This window comes from Rattus rattus, chromosome 3 (assembly GCF_011064425.1).
Source record: "Rattus rattus isolate New Zealand chromosome 3, Rrattus_CSIRO_v1, whole genome shotgun sequence".
NCBI lineage: Eukaryota > Metazoa > Chordata > Mammalia > Rodentia > Muridae > Rattus > Rattus rattus.
The window spans coordinates 91180801-91196697 of NC_046156.1; the positions used below are offsets into that span (position 1 = coordinate 91180801).

General features: G+C 39.1%; 1 protein-coding gene across 1 annotated transcript in view; it reads right to left on the reverse strand.

Moving 5' to 3' along the window:
- LOC116896821 (vomeronasal type-2 receptor 1) overlaps nucleotides 1-15897 on the reverse strand; it is a 39679-nt gene that overhangs the window by 5789 nt on the left and 17993 nt on the right. The gene's annotated exons all lie outside the window — the stretch shown is intronic.

Below are 15897 nucleotides of genomic sequence, written 5' to 3' on the forward strand. Positions count from 1 at the left end.
TTCTTGATCAATAAAGATTCTAGCTGCCTGTGGCTAGCAGAAGAGGTTGGATTTCCAAAATCCCATAGGCAGGCTAAAAGACAGAAGGAAAGAAAATTTCACAATGCTTTGAAGGGGGAAAGAGCCACCAGCCATGTGAGATCTCAGGTAGAGTGACCATTGGCCCCCTTCCCCAACAGGCAGAAAATTAGAAAGGCAACTAAGCTAAGCGCAGATTTAGGGTGCTGAGCAAGGAGAATGTAACTGGGCAACTAAGTAGAGGGCAGATTTAGAGATGTTGAGCTAGGACTAAACTTAACTGAGCAACTAAGCTGGGAATAGAATTGGAGGTGTTGAGCTGGGGATGAAAGTAAGGGAATGTTAGCTGTGGGAGACTTAGAAGTGCCCGAACATTTGATCTAGAAAGCATATTAAAAATAAGCTCTGTGTGTGTGTGTGTGTGTGTGTGTGTGTGTGTGTGTGTGTTTCATCCACAGATCCGAGGTGACTCCTGAGCCATGGCTGGTAGCACAGGTCTGCCCAGAGCTTAAGGAGGGGTAGTAGAAACTGCATGCTACAGGGAAAAAGGAGACTTCAGACGAAAAACAACAGGAAAAGAAGAGATTTGGGAATTTATAGAGGAAAGGAAACCATATGTGAAAAGTGTAAAGAATAGAGATCAGTAAGGCACAAAAAACAAAACAAAAAACAAAAAACAAAACAGTAAATCAAACACAGCTATGACCACGAGGTCACCGTGGATGGAGGGAAGGTGGAGGGAAGAGGCCCCTCCGAAGCGAGGCAGGCTGAGAGGCATGCAACCCTAACCTGAGGAACTTCAGAAGTTGATCCCTCAGGGAGGAAGCTGTGCTGTGTCACTCAGTACATATACCCTTTTGTCCCAACAGCTCTAGTTGGAAATGTTCGTTGCAATGAGTCATTTGTCTGGCGCAAGGCCTTTGGTTTCTGCAACGCCAGTGGAGTACAAGATGTGAAATTCATGTGAAACAATTAAAAAATATTGTGAACAAAATAAAAAAGCTCATTCTTATATCAGGTGGGTCAGTGGTGGAAAGGAAGTCCCCTTTGTCACTCTGTCTCAGAAGCTCACACTATCTAACTACTATCTCAGGAGAAAACCTGTTGTTCAAAATGGAACCACCATAGGGGGCTAAGATTAGGGAACAATGACAAAAGGCTCAACTTGCCCCATCACAGGTCCTGAGTGAGGGAAGGATGTAGGAGTCAGGTGCATAGAGCGTGGTAGCTGACACTGAAAGACTAGGAAGCAGGAGCCACAGCATTGCTAAGAAGTGCAGAGATAGGAAATGAGGAGAAGTGTGAGTCACGATCCTTCTGGATTTTTTACTGTGCCCAGAGCTGACCCTGTGCCAGAGCTCTCTGTACCCAGACCCACCAGGAGAGCTGGTCTCACAGGAGTGCTGACACACAGGCTTACAGGAGGGTCAAGCCACTCTCAAAGAAAGCAAGACCAGCTAACACCGAAGATAAACAGATGGCAAGAGGCAAGTGCAAGAACTTAAGCAACAGAAACAAAGGCCACTTGGCATCATCAAAACCTAGTTTTCCTACCACAGCAAGTCCTGAACACCCAACCACACTGGAAAAGAAAGATTCTGATTTGAAATAACATCTCAAGATAATGTTAGAGGATATTAAGAAGGACATAAATAACTCACTTAAAGAAAAACAGGACAACAGAGGTAAATAAGAGAAAGCCTTAAAGGAGAAACACAAAAATCCCTTAAAGAAGTACAGGAAAACACAACCAAACAGGTGAAGGAATTGAACAAAACCATCCAAGATCAAAAAAAGGAAATAGAAAACAATAAAGAAATCACAAAGAGAGACAACCCAAGAGATAGAAAACCTAAAAAAGGAATCAGGAGTCACAGACGAAAGCATCACCAACAGAATACAAGAGATTGAAGAATCTCAGGAGCAGAAGATACCATGGAAAACATTGACACAATAGTCAAAGGAAATGCAAATCAGAAAAAGATCCTCAAGCAAAACACCTGCACAATGAGAAAATCAAACCTAAGTGTAATAAGTATAGAAGAGAGTAAAGATTCTGACCTTAAAGGGCCAGGAAATATCTCCAACAAAATGATCATCCCTAACCTAAAGAAAGAGATCCCATAAATATACAAGAAGTCTACAGAATTCCAAATAGAGTGAACCGAAAAAGAAATTCCTCCTATCACATAATAGTCAAAATACTAATTGCACAAAACAAAAACAAAAAAAAATACTAAAAGAAGTAAGGGGAAAGGATCAAGTAACATATAAAGGCAAGCTTATCAGAATTAGACCAGACTTCTCAATAGAGACTATGGAAGGGGGACAGGGTTTGGGAAGGGGGAATACCCCAATAGAAGAAGAGGAAGGGGATAGAATAGGGGGTTTATGGCCGGGGAAACCAGGAAAGGAAATAACATTTGAAATGTAAATAAAAAATATCCAAGAAAAAAAAAAAAGAAAGCTAGAAGATCCTAGGCACATGTCATATAGACTATAAGAGAACAAAAATGCCAGCCCAGTCTACTATATCCAGGAAAACTCCAAGACAAGGAAGGAAACTACACTCTACAAAAAGCAATAAAGTAATCTCCATTCAAAAACGTCATAAGAAGATAGCCACAAAAACATAACAAAAACACCTCTAACAACAAAAATAATAGGATCACCTGCTTCCTGAGCTGATGCAGTCACACAGCTTACTGTACCCAGATCCCTTGGGGGAGAGAGCTGGAATCTCAGAAGTGCAGACAAAAGTGAGAGCTCAGGGGAGACAAATTGACAACGCCATAAAAGAAAATGCAAAACACAAAAAGCTCCTAACCCAAAACATCCAGGAAGTCCAAGATACAATGAGAAGATCAAACATAAGTATAATAGGTTTAGAAGAGAGTGGCGATTCCCAACTTAAAGGGCCAGTAAATATCTTCAACAAATCTTCCCTAACCTAAAGAAAGAGATGCACATATGTTTATACAAGAAGTCTACAGAACTCCAAATAGATTGGACCAGAAGAGAAATTCCTCCTGTCATATAATAGTCAAAACACCAAATGCACAAAACAAAGAAAGAACACTAAAGAGTAAGGGGAAAAGGTCAAGTAACATATAAAGGCAGAACTATCAGAATTATACCAGACTTCGCACCAGAAACTATGAAAGTCAGAAGATCCTGGGCAGATGACATACAGACCTTAAGAGAACAAAAATGCCAGCCCAAGCTACTATATCCAGCACAACCCTCAATTAACATAGATGTAGAAACCAAGATATTCCATGACAAAATCAAATTTACACAGTATCTTTCTACAAATCCAGCCCTACAAAGGATAATAGATGGAAAACTAAAACACAAGGGAAAATATACACTGGAAAAAGCAAGAAAGTAATGTCCTTGCAACAAAACCAAATGAAGAATGACACACAAATATAATTCCACACTTAACAACAAATATAACAGGAAGCAGCAATCATGTGCCTTAATATCTCTTAATATCAATGGACTCAATTCCCCAATAAAAAGACAAAGACTAACAGACTGGAAATGTAAAGAGGACCCAGCATTTTGCTGCATACAGGAAACATACCTCAGAAACAAGACAGACACTACCTCAGAGTAAATGACTGGAAAACAACTTTCCAAGCAAATGGTCCAAAGAAACAAGCTGGAGTAGCCATTCTAATATCGAAGAAAATTGACTTTCAACCAAAACATATCAAAAAAGATAAGGAAGAATCATACTCATCAAAGGAAGAATCCAACAAGATGAACTCTAAATCCTAAATATCTATGCAAGGATAACTACATTCATGAAAGAAACCTTACTAAAGTTCAAATTGCAGCCCGACAAAAATAATACTACCAGATTTCAACAGCCCACTCATCAATGGTCAGATAATGGAAACAGAAATTAAACAGAGACATAGAGAAATTAGCAGAATTTATAAAACAAATGGACTTAACAGATATTTTATTTCATCCTAAAAAATAAAGGATATACCTTCTTCTCAGTACCTCATGGTACCTTCTCCAAAATTGACCATATAATTGGCAAAAAAAAAAAAAAAATACAGGCCTCAAAAGATAAAAGAAGATACAAATAAACCCATGTGTCCTGTCAGATCACCATGGACTAAGGCTGGTCTTCATTAACAATAAAAACAACAGAAAGCTCGCATACACACGGAAGTTGAACAATGCTCTACTCAAGGAAAACAGTCAGGAAAGAAATGAATAAAGAAATTAAAGACATTTTAGAATTTAATGAAAATGATGGCACACCATACTCAAAGTTATGGGAAACAATGAAAGCAGTACAAAGAAGAAAACTAATAGTGCCTCTAAAAAGAAACAGAAAAGAGCATGCATTAGCAGCTTGACAGCATACCAAATAGCTCTAGAAGAAAAAGAAACAAATACACTCAAGAGGAGTAAAAGGCAGGAAATAGTCAAACTCAGGGCTGAAATCAGCCAAGAAAAAACAAAAAGGACTATACAAAGAATCAACAAAACAAGGAGCTGGTTCTTTGAAAAAAAATCAAAAAGATAGATAAAGCCTTAGGCAGACTAACCAGAGGGCACAGAAAGAGTATCCAAATTAACAAAATCAGAAATGAAAAGGGAGATGTAACAACAGAAACTGAGGGAATTCAAAAAATCATTAGATCCTATTGAAAAAAAGCCTATATTCAACAAAACTGGAAAATCTGGAGATATGGACAATTTTCTAGACCAATACCAGGTACCAAAGTTAAATCAGAAACAAGTAAACATTGAAATAATCCCATAATTCCTAAAGAAATAGAAGCAGTTATTAAAAGCCTCCCAACCAAAAAGAGCCCAGGTCCAGATGGCTTCAGTGCAGAATTCTATCAGACCTTCATAGAAGACCAAATACAAATACTATCCAAACTATTTCACAAAATAGAAACAGACAGAGCACTACCAAAGTCTTTCAATGAAGCCAGAATTATGCCTATACCTAAACCACACAAAGACCCAACAAAGAAAGAGAACTTCAGACCAATTTCCCTTATGAATATTGACGTGAAAATACTGAATAAAATTCTCACAAACCAAATCCAAGAAATCATGAAAATGATCATCCATTATGATCAAGTAGTCTTCATACCAGATTTGCAGGCATGGTTCAATATATGGAAATATATCCATGTATTGACTACATAGCAAACTCAAAGAAAAAAACTGCATGATCATTTCATTAGATGCTAAGAAAGCATATGACAAAATTCAACACCCCTTCATGATAAAAGTCCTGGGAAGGATGAGGAATTCAAGGCACATACCTAAACACAGTAAAAGCCATATACAGCAAACCAATTGCTAACATTAAACTAAATGGAGAGACACTTGAAGCAATCCCACTAGAATCAGGAACTAGACAAGGATGGCCACTCTCTCCCTACTTATTCAGTATAGTACTCGAAGTCCTGACCAAAGAAATCAGACAAAGAAAGGAGGTCAAATGGATACAAACTGGAAAGGAAGAAGTCACAATATCACTATTTGCAGACAATATGATAATATACTTAAGTGACCCCAAAAGTTCTACCAGAGAGCTACTAAGCCTGATAAACAACTTCAGCAAAGTGCCTGGGTAGAAAATTAATTCAAACAAATCAGTAGCCTTCCTATACTCAAAGGATAAACAGGCTGAGAAAAAAAAATATGGAAATGACACCCTTCACAATAGTCCCAAATAATATAAAATGCCTCAGTGTGACTTTAACCAAGCAAGTGAAAGATCTGTATGAAAAGAACATCAAATCTCAGGAAGAGAGTGGTCCACCCAGGAGTGCAGACATCCCAAGGCTGCAGGACAAACTGAGACTCTGAACACCTCGGACCACATCCCTGGTCCAGGGGGGAACTGCACAGTGAGTCTGGACAGAGGGATATAGAAACAGACAGCCGCCAGGACCCGTGGTTCTGATCTGTACCCAGGACCGAACTGATCCCGCCAAACAGCTCCCTGCACACAAATTCCATGGGGGAGAGAGCTGGAACCTCAGAATTGTGGATAATCCTGAGAAGTTAGAGAATACCTTCTGCCCACAGTCCAGACCCAAGAGGGAATCGCATAGTACCAACTGTGCCTGCTAGGTACAAGGACCTAGACAAGCAATCAGGAACAGGACACTTTGATTCCTGCCCGAGGCTAGAGCTGGAATAGAGTCTCAAGGAGCTCCACCACAGCTGAGAGCAGAGTACCTGTTCTCAGGAAAGACTGAAATGAAACAGGAAAACAGTTGTACAGGAGTGCTGACACAGAGGCCTACAACAGGGCCAAGTCACTCCCAGAAACAGCAAGACAAGCAAACACCAGAGGCAACTCAATGGCTAGAGGCAAGCACAGGAAGCTAAGCAACAGAAACCAAGACTACTTGACATCATCAGAGCCCAGTTCTCCCACCAAAGGAAATATTGGATATCCAAACACACAAGAAAAGCAAGATTTAGATTTGAAGTCACATTTTTTTGATAATGATGGAGGAGTTTAAGAAAAACATGAAGAACTCATGTAGACAAATGCAGGAAAGAGCAAATAAACAAGTAGAAGCCCTTAAAGAGGAAACACAAAATTCCCTGAAAGAATTACAAGAAAACACAATCAAACAGGTGAAGGAATTGAAAATGGAAATAGAAACAATAAAGAAAGTACAAAGGGAGACAACACTGAATATAGAAAACCAAAGGAAGAGACAAGGAGCCGTAGATACAAGCATCACCAACAGAATACAAGAGATAGAAGAGAGAATCTCACAAGCAGAAGATTCCATGGAAATCATTGATACACCTGTCAAAGATAATATAAAATGTAAAAACCTACTGGCCCAAAACATACAGAAGACCCAGGACACTATGAGATCAAACCTAAGGATAATAGGTATAAAAGAGAGTGAAGACTCCCAACTCAAAGGACCAGTAAATATCTTCAACAAAATTATAGAAGAAAACTTTCCTAGCCTAAAGAAAGAGATGCCCATAAACATACAAGAAGCCTACAGAACTCCAAATAGATTGGACCAGAAAAGAAGCTCCTCCTGTCGCAACCCCAAATGCACAAAATAAAGAATATTAAAAGCAGTAAGGGAAAAAGGTCAAGTAACATATAAAGGTAGACCTATCAGAATTACACCATACTTCTCACCAGAGTCTATGAAAGCCAAAAGATCCTGGACAGATGTTATACAGACCCTAAGAGAACACAAATGTCAGCCCAGGTTACTGTATCAAGCAAAACTCTCAATTAACATAGATGGAGAAACCAAGATATTCCATGACAAAACCAAATTTACACAATATCTTCCTACAAATCCAGCCCTACAACAGATAATAAATGGTAAAGCCCAACATAAGGAGGTAAGCTACACCCTAGAAAAAGCAAGAAACTAATTGTTTTGCAACAAAAAAAAGAGAAGACAAGCATACAAACATAATCTCGCCTCCAAATACGAGGATAACAGGAAACAACAATCACTATTCCTTAATATCTCTCAACATCAATGGACTCAATTCCCTAATAAAAAGACACAGATTAACAAACTGAATATATAATGAGGACCCAGCATTTTTTTGCCTACAAAAAACACACTTCAGAGACAAAGATAGACACTACCACAGAGTAAAAGGCTGGAAAACAACAATCCAAGGAAATGGTCTGAAGAAGCAAGCTGGAATAGCCATTCTAATATCGAATACAATCAACTTTCAACCAAAAGTTGTCAAAAAAAGGTAAGGAAGGACATGTCACATTCTTCAAAGGAAAAATCCACCAAGATGTACTCTCAATCCTAAATTTCTATGCTCCAAATACAAGGGCACCTACATACACAAAAGAAATCTTACTAAAGCTCAAAGCACACATTGCACCTCACACAATAATAGTAGGAGATTTCAACATCCCACTCTCATCAATGGACAGATCATGGAAACAGAAATTAAACAGAGACATAGACAGACAAACAGAAGTTATGAACCAAATGGACTTAACAGATATTTATAGAACATTCTATCCTAAAACAAAAGGACATACCTTCTCACCACCTCATGATACTTTCTCCAAAATTGACCATATAATCAGGCACAAAACATGCCTCAACAGATACAGAAAGATAAAAGCAATCCCATGCGTCCTATCAGACCACCCCAGGCTAAAGCTGGTCTTCAATAACAATAAGAAAAGAATGCCCACGTATACATGGAAATTGAACAATGCTCTACTCAATGATAACCTGGTCAAGGAAGAAATAAGGAAAGAAATTAATTACTTCTTAGAATTTAATGAAAATAAAGGTACAACATACCCAAACTTATGGAACACAATGAAAGCTGTGCTAAGAGGAAAACCCATAGCTCTGAGTGCCTGCAGAAAGAAACAGGAGAGAGCATATATCAGCAGCTTGACAGCACACCTGAAAGCTCTAGAACAAAAAGAAGCAAATACACCCAGGAGGAGTGGAAGGCAGGAAATAATCAAACTCAGAGCTGAAATCAACCAAGTAGAAACAAAAAGGACTATACAAAGAATCAACAGAACCAAAAGCTGGTTCTTTGAGAAAATCAGCAAGATAGATAAAACCTTAGCCAAACTAACCAGAGGACACAGAGAATGTGTCCAAGTTAACAAAATCAGAAATGAAAAGGCATACATAACAAAAAATCTGAGGAAATCCAAAAAATCATCAGATCCTACTACAAAAGCCTATGTCCTAAAAAACTGGAATATCCGGATGAAATGGACAATTTTCTAGACAGAGATCAGGTACCGAAATTAAACCAGGATCAGACAAAGCATCTAAACAGTCACATAATTTTTCAAGACATAAAAGTAGTTATTAAAAGTCTCCTAACCAATCTTAGAAAGGACTGAAAGAGCTTGAAGGGACTCGAGACCCCATATGAACAACAATGCCAACCAACCAGAGTTTCCAGGGACTAAGCCACTACCCAAAGACTATACATGGACTGACCCTGGACTCCAACCTGCATACGTAGCAATGAATAGCCTAGTAAGAGCACCAGTGGAAGGGGAAGCCCTTGGTCCTGCCAAGACTGAACCCCTAGTGAACGTGATTGTTGGGGGTAGGGTGGTAATGGGGGGAGGATGGGGAGGGGAACACCCATAGAAGAGGGGAGGGGGAGGAGCTAGCAGGATGTTGGCCTGGAAACAGGGAAGGGGAATAACAATCGAAATGTAAATAAGAAATATTCAAGTTAATAAAGATGGGGAAAAAAAGTCTCCTAACCAAAACGAAAAAAAGAAAAAAGGCCAAGACCAGATGAGTTTAGTGCAGAATTCTATCAGAACTTCTTAGAAGGCCTAATTCCAATACTATCTATACTACTCCTCAAAATAGAAACAGAAGGAAAACTACCCAATTCCTTCTATGAAGTCACAATTATGCTTATAATTAAACCATACCAAGACCCAACAAAAAAAGAGAACCTCAGACCAATTTCTCTTATGAATATCAATTCAAAAATACTCAATAAAATTCTCACAAATTAAATCAAAGAACTCATCAAAACAATCATCCATCATAATCAAGTAGGCTTCATCCCAGGGATGCAGAAATTATACAGAAATCAGTCAATGTAATCCACTATATAAATAAACTCTAAGAAAAAAAACATAATCATCTCATTAGATGCTACAAGAGCATTTAACAAAATTCAATACCCCTTCATGATATGTCTTGGAAACATCAGGATTTCAAGGCCCATATCTAAATATAGTAAAAACAATATATAGCATACCAGTAGCTAACATCAAACTAAATGATCAGAAACTTGAAACAATCTCACTAAAATCAGGGACTGGACAAGGTTGCCCACTCTCTCCCTACTATTCAATACAGTATTAGAAGTCCTAGCCAGAGCAATCAGACAACAAATGAAGGCCAAAGAAATATAAATTGGAAAGGGAGAAATCAAAATATCACTATTTGCAGATGATATGATAGGATACTTCAGTAACCCCAAAAGCTCCACCAGAGAACTACTAAGCCTGATAAACAACTTCAACAAAGTAGCTGGATATAAAATTAACTCAAACAAATCAGCAGCCTTCCTCTACTCAAAGGATAAACAGGCTGAGAGAAATTAAGGAAATGGCACCCTTCACAATAGTCACAAATAACATAAAATACCTCAGTGTGACTCTATTGAAGCATGTTCTGTATGACAAGAACTTCAAGTCTCTGAATAAAAAAATCAAAGAAGATCTCAGAAGATGGAAAGATCTCACATGCATATGGATTGGCAGAATTAATGTAGTAAAAATGGCCATATTACCAAAAGCAATCTACAGATTCAATGCAATCTTTATCAAAATTCCAACTCAATTCTTCATAGAGTTAGAAAAAAGCAATTTGCAAATTCATTTGGAATAACAAAAAACTCAGGATAGATAAAACTATCCTCAACACAAAAGAACTTCTGGAGGAATCACCATCCCTGACCTCAGGCTGTATTACAGAGCAAGAGTGAAAAAAATCTGTATGGTATTGTTACAGAGACAGGAAGGTAGATTAATATGATAGATTTGAAGAACCACACATCTATGATCACTTGATCTTTGACAAAGAAGCTAAAACCATCTGATGGTAAAAAGATAGCATTTTTAACAAATGGTGCTGTTTCAACTGGAGGTCAGCATGTAGAAGAATACAGAACATCCCATTCTTATCACCGTGTACAAAGCACATGTCCAAGCGAATCAAGGACCTCCATATCATACCAGATACACTCAAACTAATAGAAGAAAAAGTGGGAAAGAGTCTCGATTACATGGGCACTGGGTAAATTTTCCTGAACATAACACCAATGGCTTATGCTCTAAGATCAAGAATCGACAAATGGGATCCCGTGGGAGAGAGAGCTGAATACCCAGAAGTGCAGGCAATTCTGAGACAGAAGGGCAGGACAGACTGCTACTTCTGCCCACCTTTGCCTACATCCCTGGCCCAAGAGGAAATTCTATAGTGCTTCTGGACACAAGAATACAGGAGCAGTTGAGCTACAGGAGCCCTGTGATCCAGATATGCGCCCAGATCTGAACTGAACTGGTCAAACAGCTCCCTGCACTCAAATCCCAGGGGCGGCGGGGGCATGGGGAGGTTAGACCCTCAGAGGTGTGGACACTCCTGAGAACTTACAGGAGACTACTTTCTGCTCACATTTCCAACTCAAAAGAAAAACGCTTAGTGCCGTCTGTGCCCCCTGCACACAGGGACCTAAGATCAGTAGGGGCATGACCCTTCTTGTTCCTGCCCTTGCCTAGAGCTGAAAGCCAGCATCCAAGAGCAACTACATGCCTGAGAGCAGAGGTAAGGCTAATTTTTTAGCTCCAAGGGACCTGCCTGATGGACTCAGAACACACAATGGCAGAAAACCTCTAGGACCAGGAAATTCTGGTTTCTGGCTGTGGGTGGACCTCTCTGATCCTGGCCCAGAGCTCCTGGCTCCCAAACCCCGTGGGTTCTCGAGAGAGCTGAACACCCGGAAGTGTGGGCAATACTGAGACTACAGGGCAGGACAGACTGCCACTTCTGCTCACCTTTTCCTACATCCCTGCCCCAAGAGGAAACTGCATAGTGCATCTGGACACAGAAATATAGGAGCAGCAAGCTGCAGGAGCCCCAAAGTCCAGATCTGCTCCCAGATCTGAACTGACCTGGACAAAGAGCTCCCTGGACCTAAATCCCATTGGGGGAAAAGCTAGACCCTCAGAGGTGTGGACATTCCTGAGAAATCAGTGGAGCCTACTCTCTGCTCACATTCCCGACTCAAGAGGAAAACACCTAGTACTATCTGGGCCCCCTGCACACAAGGACCTAGGAGCAGTAGGGGCAGGACCATTCTGGTTGCTGCCCTTACCCAAAGCTAATAGCCAGCCGCCAGGAGCTACTACACACCTAAGAACTCCCATAACTGGCTGAAAGAAAACAGGAAAACAGGTAGGTCTACAGGAGTACTGAAACACAGGCCCACAGGAGAGTCAAGCCAACATCAGAAACAGCAAGACAAGCTAACACCAGGAACAATGTGATGGTAAGAGGCAAGCACAAGAACCCAAGCAAGAGAAACCAAGACTACTTAGCAACATCAGCGAACAGTTCTCTGACCAAAGCAAACACTGGATATCCAAACACACTGGGAACCCAAGATTTAGATTTAAAATCACATTTATCATGATGATGGAGGACTTTAAGAAGGTCACAAATAACTCCCTTAAGGAAATACAGAACAAAGCAAGTAAACAATTAGAAGCCCTTAAAGAAGAAACAAAAAAATCCCTTAAAGAACTACAGTAAAACAAAACCAAACAGGAGAAGGAAATGAAGAAAACCATTCAGGACTTAAAAATAATAAAGAAAGCACAGAAGGAGGCAACCCTGCAGATAGAAAAACTAGGAAAGAGATCAGGAGTCATAGATGCGAGCATCACCAACAGAATAAAAGAGATTGAAGAGAGAATCTCAGGAACAGAAGATACCACAGAAAAGATCGACACAACTGTCAAAGATAATGTAAAACGGAAAAAGCTCCTAGCCCAAAACATACAGGCAATCCAGGACATAATGACAAGATCAAACCTAAGGTTAAGAAGTATAGAGGAGAGTGAAGACTCCCAACTTAAAGGACCAGTAAATATCTTCAACAAAATCATAGAAGAAAACTTCCCTGATCTAAATAAAGAGATGCCCATAAACATACAAGAAGCCTACAGAAGTACAAATAGATTGGACCAGAAGAGAAATTCCTCCTGTCACGTAATAGTCAAAACATCAAATGCACAAAACAAAGAAAGAATATTAAAAGCAGTAAGGGAAAAAGATCAAGTAAGATATAAAGGCAGACCTATCAGAATTACACCAGACTTCTGACCACAAACTATGAAAGCCACAAGATCCTAGACCGATGTCATATACACCATAGGAGAACACAAATGCCAGCCCAATCTACTATATCCAGCAAAACTCTCCATTAACATAGAGGGAGAAACCAAGATATTCCAAGAAAAAAAAACCAAATTTACACAATATCTTTCTTCAAATCCAGCCAACGAAGGATAATAGATGGAAAAGCCCAATACAAGGAGGGAAACTACACCCTAGAATAAGCAAGGAAGTAATCTCCTTGCAACAAAACCAAAAGAAGAGAAATACACAAAGATAATCCCACCTCTAAATATAACAGGAAACAACAATCACTATTCTTTAATATCTCTCAACATCAATGGACTCAATTCCCCCCAAAAAAGACACAGATTAACAGACTGCATACAAAAAGAGGACCCAGCATTTTGATGCCTACAGGAAACAAACCTCAGAGACAAAGACAGACACTACCTCAGAGTAAAAGGCTGGAAAACCACTTTCCAATCAAATGGCCCAAAAAAGCAAGCTGGAGTAGCCATTCTAATATTGAATAAAATCAACTTTCAACCAAAAGCCATCAAAAAAGAAAAGGAAGGACACATCATAATCATCAAAGGAAAAATCAGCCAAGATGAACTCTCAATCCTAAATATCTATGTTTCAAATACATACATAAAAGAAACCTTACTAAAGCTCAAAGCACACATTGCACCTCACACAATTATAGTAGGAGATTTCAACACCCCACTCTCATCAATGGACAGGTCATGGAAACAGATATTAAACAGAGACACAGAGAGACTAACAGAAGTTATGAACACCAGGGACTTAACAGATATTTATAGAGCATTCCATCCTAAAAGAAAGGGACATACCTTCTTCTCAGCACCTCATGGTACCTTCTCCAAAATTGACCATATAATTCGTCACAAAACAGGCCTCAACAGGTATAGGAAGATAGAAATAATCCAATGCATCCTGTCAGACCACCTCAGACTAAGCTGGTCTTCAATAACAACAATGAGGAAAGAACGCCCACATATACATTGATGTTGAACAATGCTGTACTCGATGATAAATTTGTCAAGGAAGAAATAAAGAAAGAAATTAAAGGCTTCTTAGAATGTAATCAAAATGAAGGTACAACATACCCAAACTTAAGGGACACAATGAAAGCAATGCTAAGAGGAAAAGTCATAGATCTGAGTGCCTGCAAAAAGAAACAGGAAAGAGCATACATCAGCAGCTTGACAACACACCTAAAAGCTCTAGAAAACAAAGAAGCGAATAAACACAATAGAAGTAGAAGGAAGGAAATAATCAAACACAGGGCTGAAGTAAACCAAGTAGGGGAAAAAAAAAAAGGACTATACAAAGAATCAACAGAACCGAAAGTTGGTTCTTTGAGAAAAATCAACAAGATAGATAAATCCTTAGCCAGAATAACCAGAGGGCACAGAGAGAATGTCCAAATTAACAAAATCAGAAATGAAAAGGGAGACATAACAACAGAATCTGAGGAAATTCAAAAAAATCATCTGATCCAACTACAAAGGCCTACATTCAACAAAACTTGAAAATCTAGAGGATATGGGCAATTTTCTAGACAAATACCAGGTACCAAGGTTAAATCAGGAAGAGATAAACCATCTAAACACTGCCCTAACTCCTAAAGAAATAGAAACAGTCATTAAAAGACGCCCAGGCGAAAAGAGGCCAGGACCTGATGGGTTTAGTGCAGAATTCTATCAGACCTTCTATGAAGTTGCAATTACTCTTATATCTAAACCACACAAAGACCCAACAAAGAAAGAGAATTTCAGACCACTGTCCCTTATGAATATCGATGCAAAAATACTCAATAAAATTCTGGCAAACAAAGAGCACATCAAAACAATCATCCACCATAATCAAGTAGGCTTCATCCCAGGCATGCAGGGATGGTTTAATATGCGGAAAACCATCAACGTGATCCATTATATCCACAAACTGAAAGATAAAAACCACATGACCATCTCATTAGATGCTGAGAAAGCATTTGACAAAATTCGACACCCCTTCATGTTAAAAGTCCTGGAAAAAATAGGAATTCAAGGCCCATACCTAAACATAGTAAAAGCCATAAACAGCAAACCAGTAGCTAACATTAAACTAAATGGAGAGAAACTTGATGCAATCCCACTAAAATCGGGGACTAAACAAGGTTGCCCACTCTCTCCCTACTTATTCAATAGAGTTCTCGAAGTCCTAGCCAGAGCAATCAGACAACAAAAGGAGATCAAAGGGATACAGATTGGAAAAGAAGAAGTCAAAATATCACTATTTGCAGATGATATGATAGTATATTTAAGTGATCCCAAAAGTTCCACCAGAGAACTACTAAAGCTGATAAACACCTTCAGCAAAGTGGCTGTGTATAAAATTAACTCAAAAAAATCAGTAGCCTTCCTCTACACAAAAGAGAAACAAGCTGAGAAAGAAATTAGGGAAACGACACCCTTCATAATAATCCCAAATAATATAAAATACCTCGGTGTGACTTTAACCAAGCAAGTAAAAGATCTGTATGATAAGAACTTTAAGCCTCTGAAGAAAAAAATTGAAGAAGACACCAGAAGATGGAAAGATCTCCCATGCTCATGGATTGGCAGGATTAACATAGTAAAAAAATGGCCATTTTACAAAAAGCGATCTACAGATTCAATGCAATCCCCCCCTCAAAATACCAATCCAATTCTTCAGAGAGTTAGACAGAACAATTTGCAAATCCATCTGGAATAACAAAAAACCCAGGATAGCTAAAACTATCCTCAAAAATAAAAGGACTTCTGGGGGAATCACTATCCCTGAACTCAAGCAGTATTATAGAGCAATAGTGATAAAAACTGCATGGTATTGGTACAGAGACAGACAGATAGACCAGTGGAATAGAATTGAAGACCCAGAAATGAACCCACACACCTATGGTCAC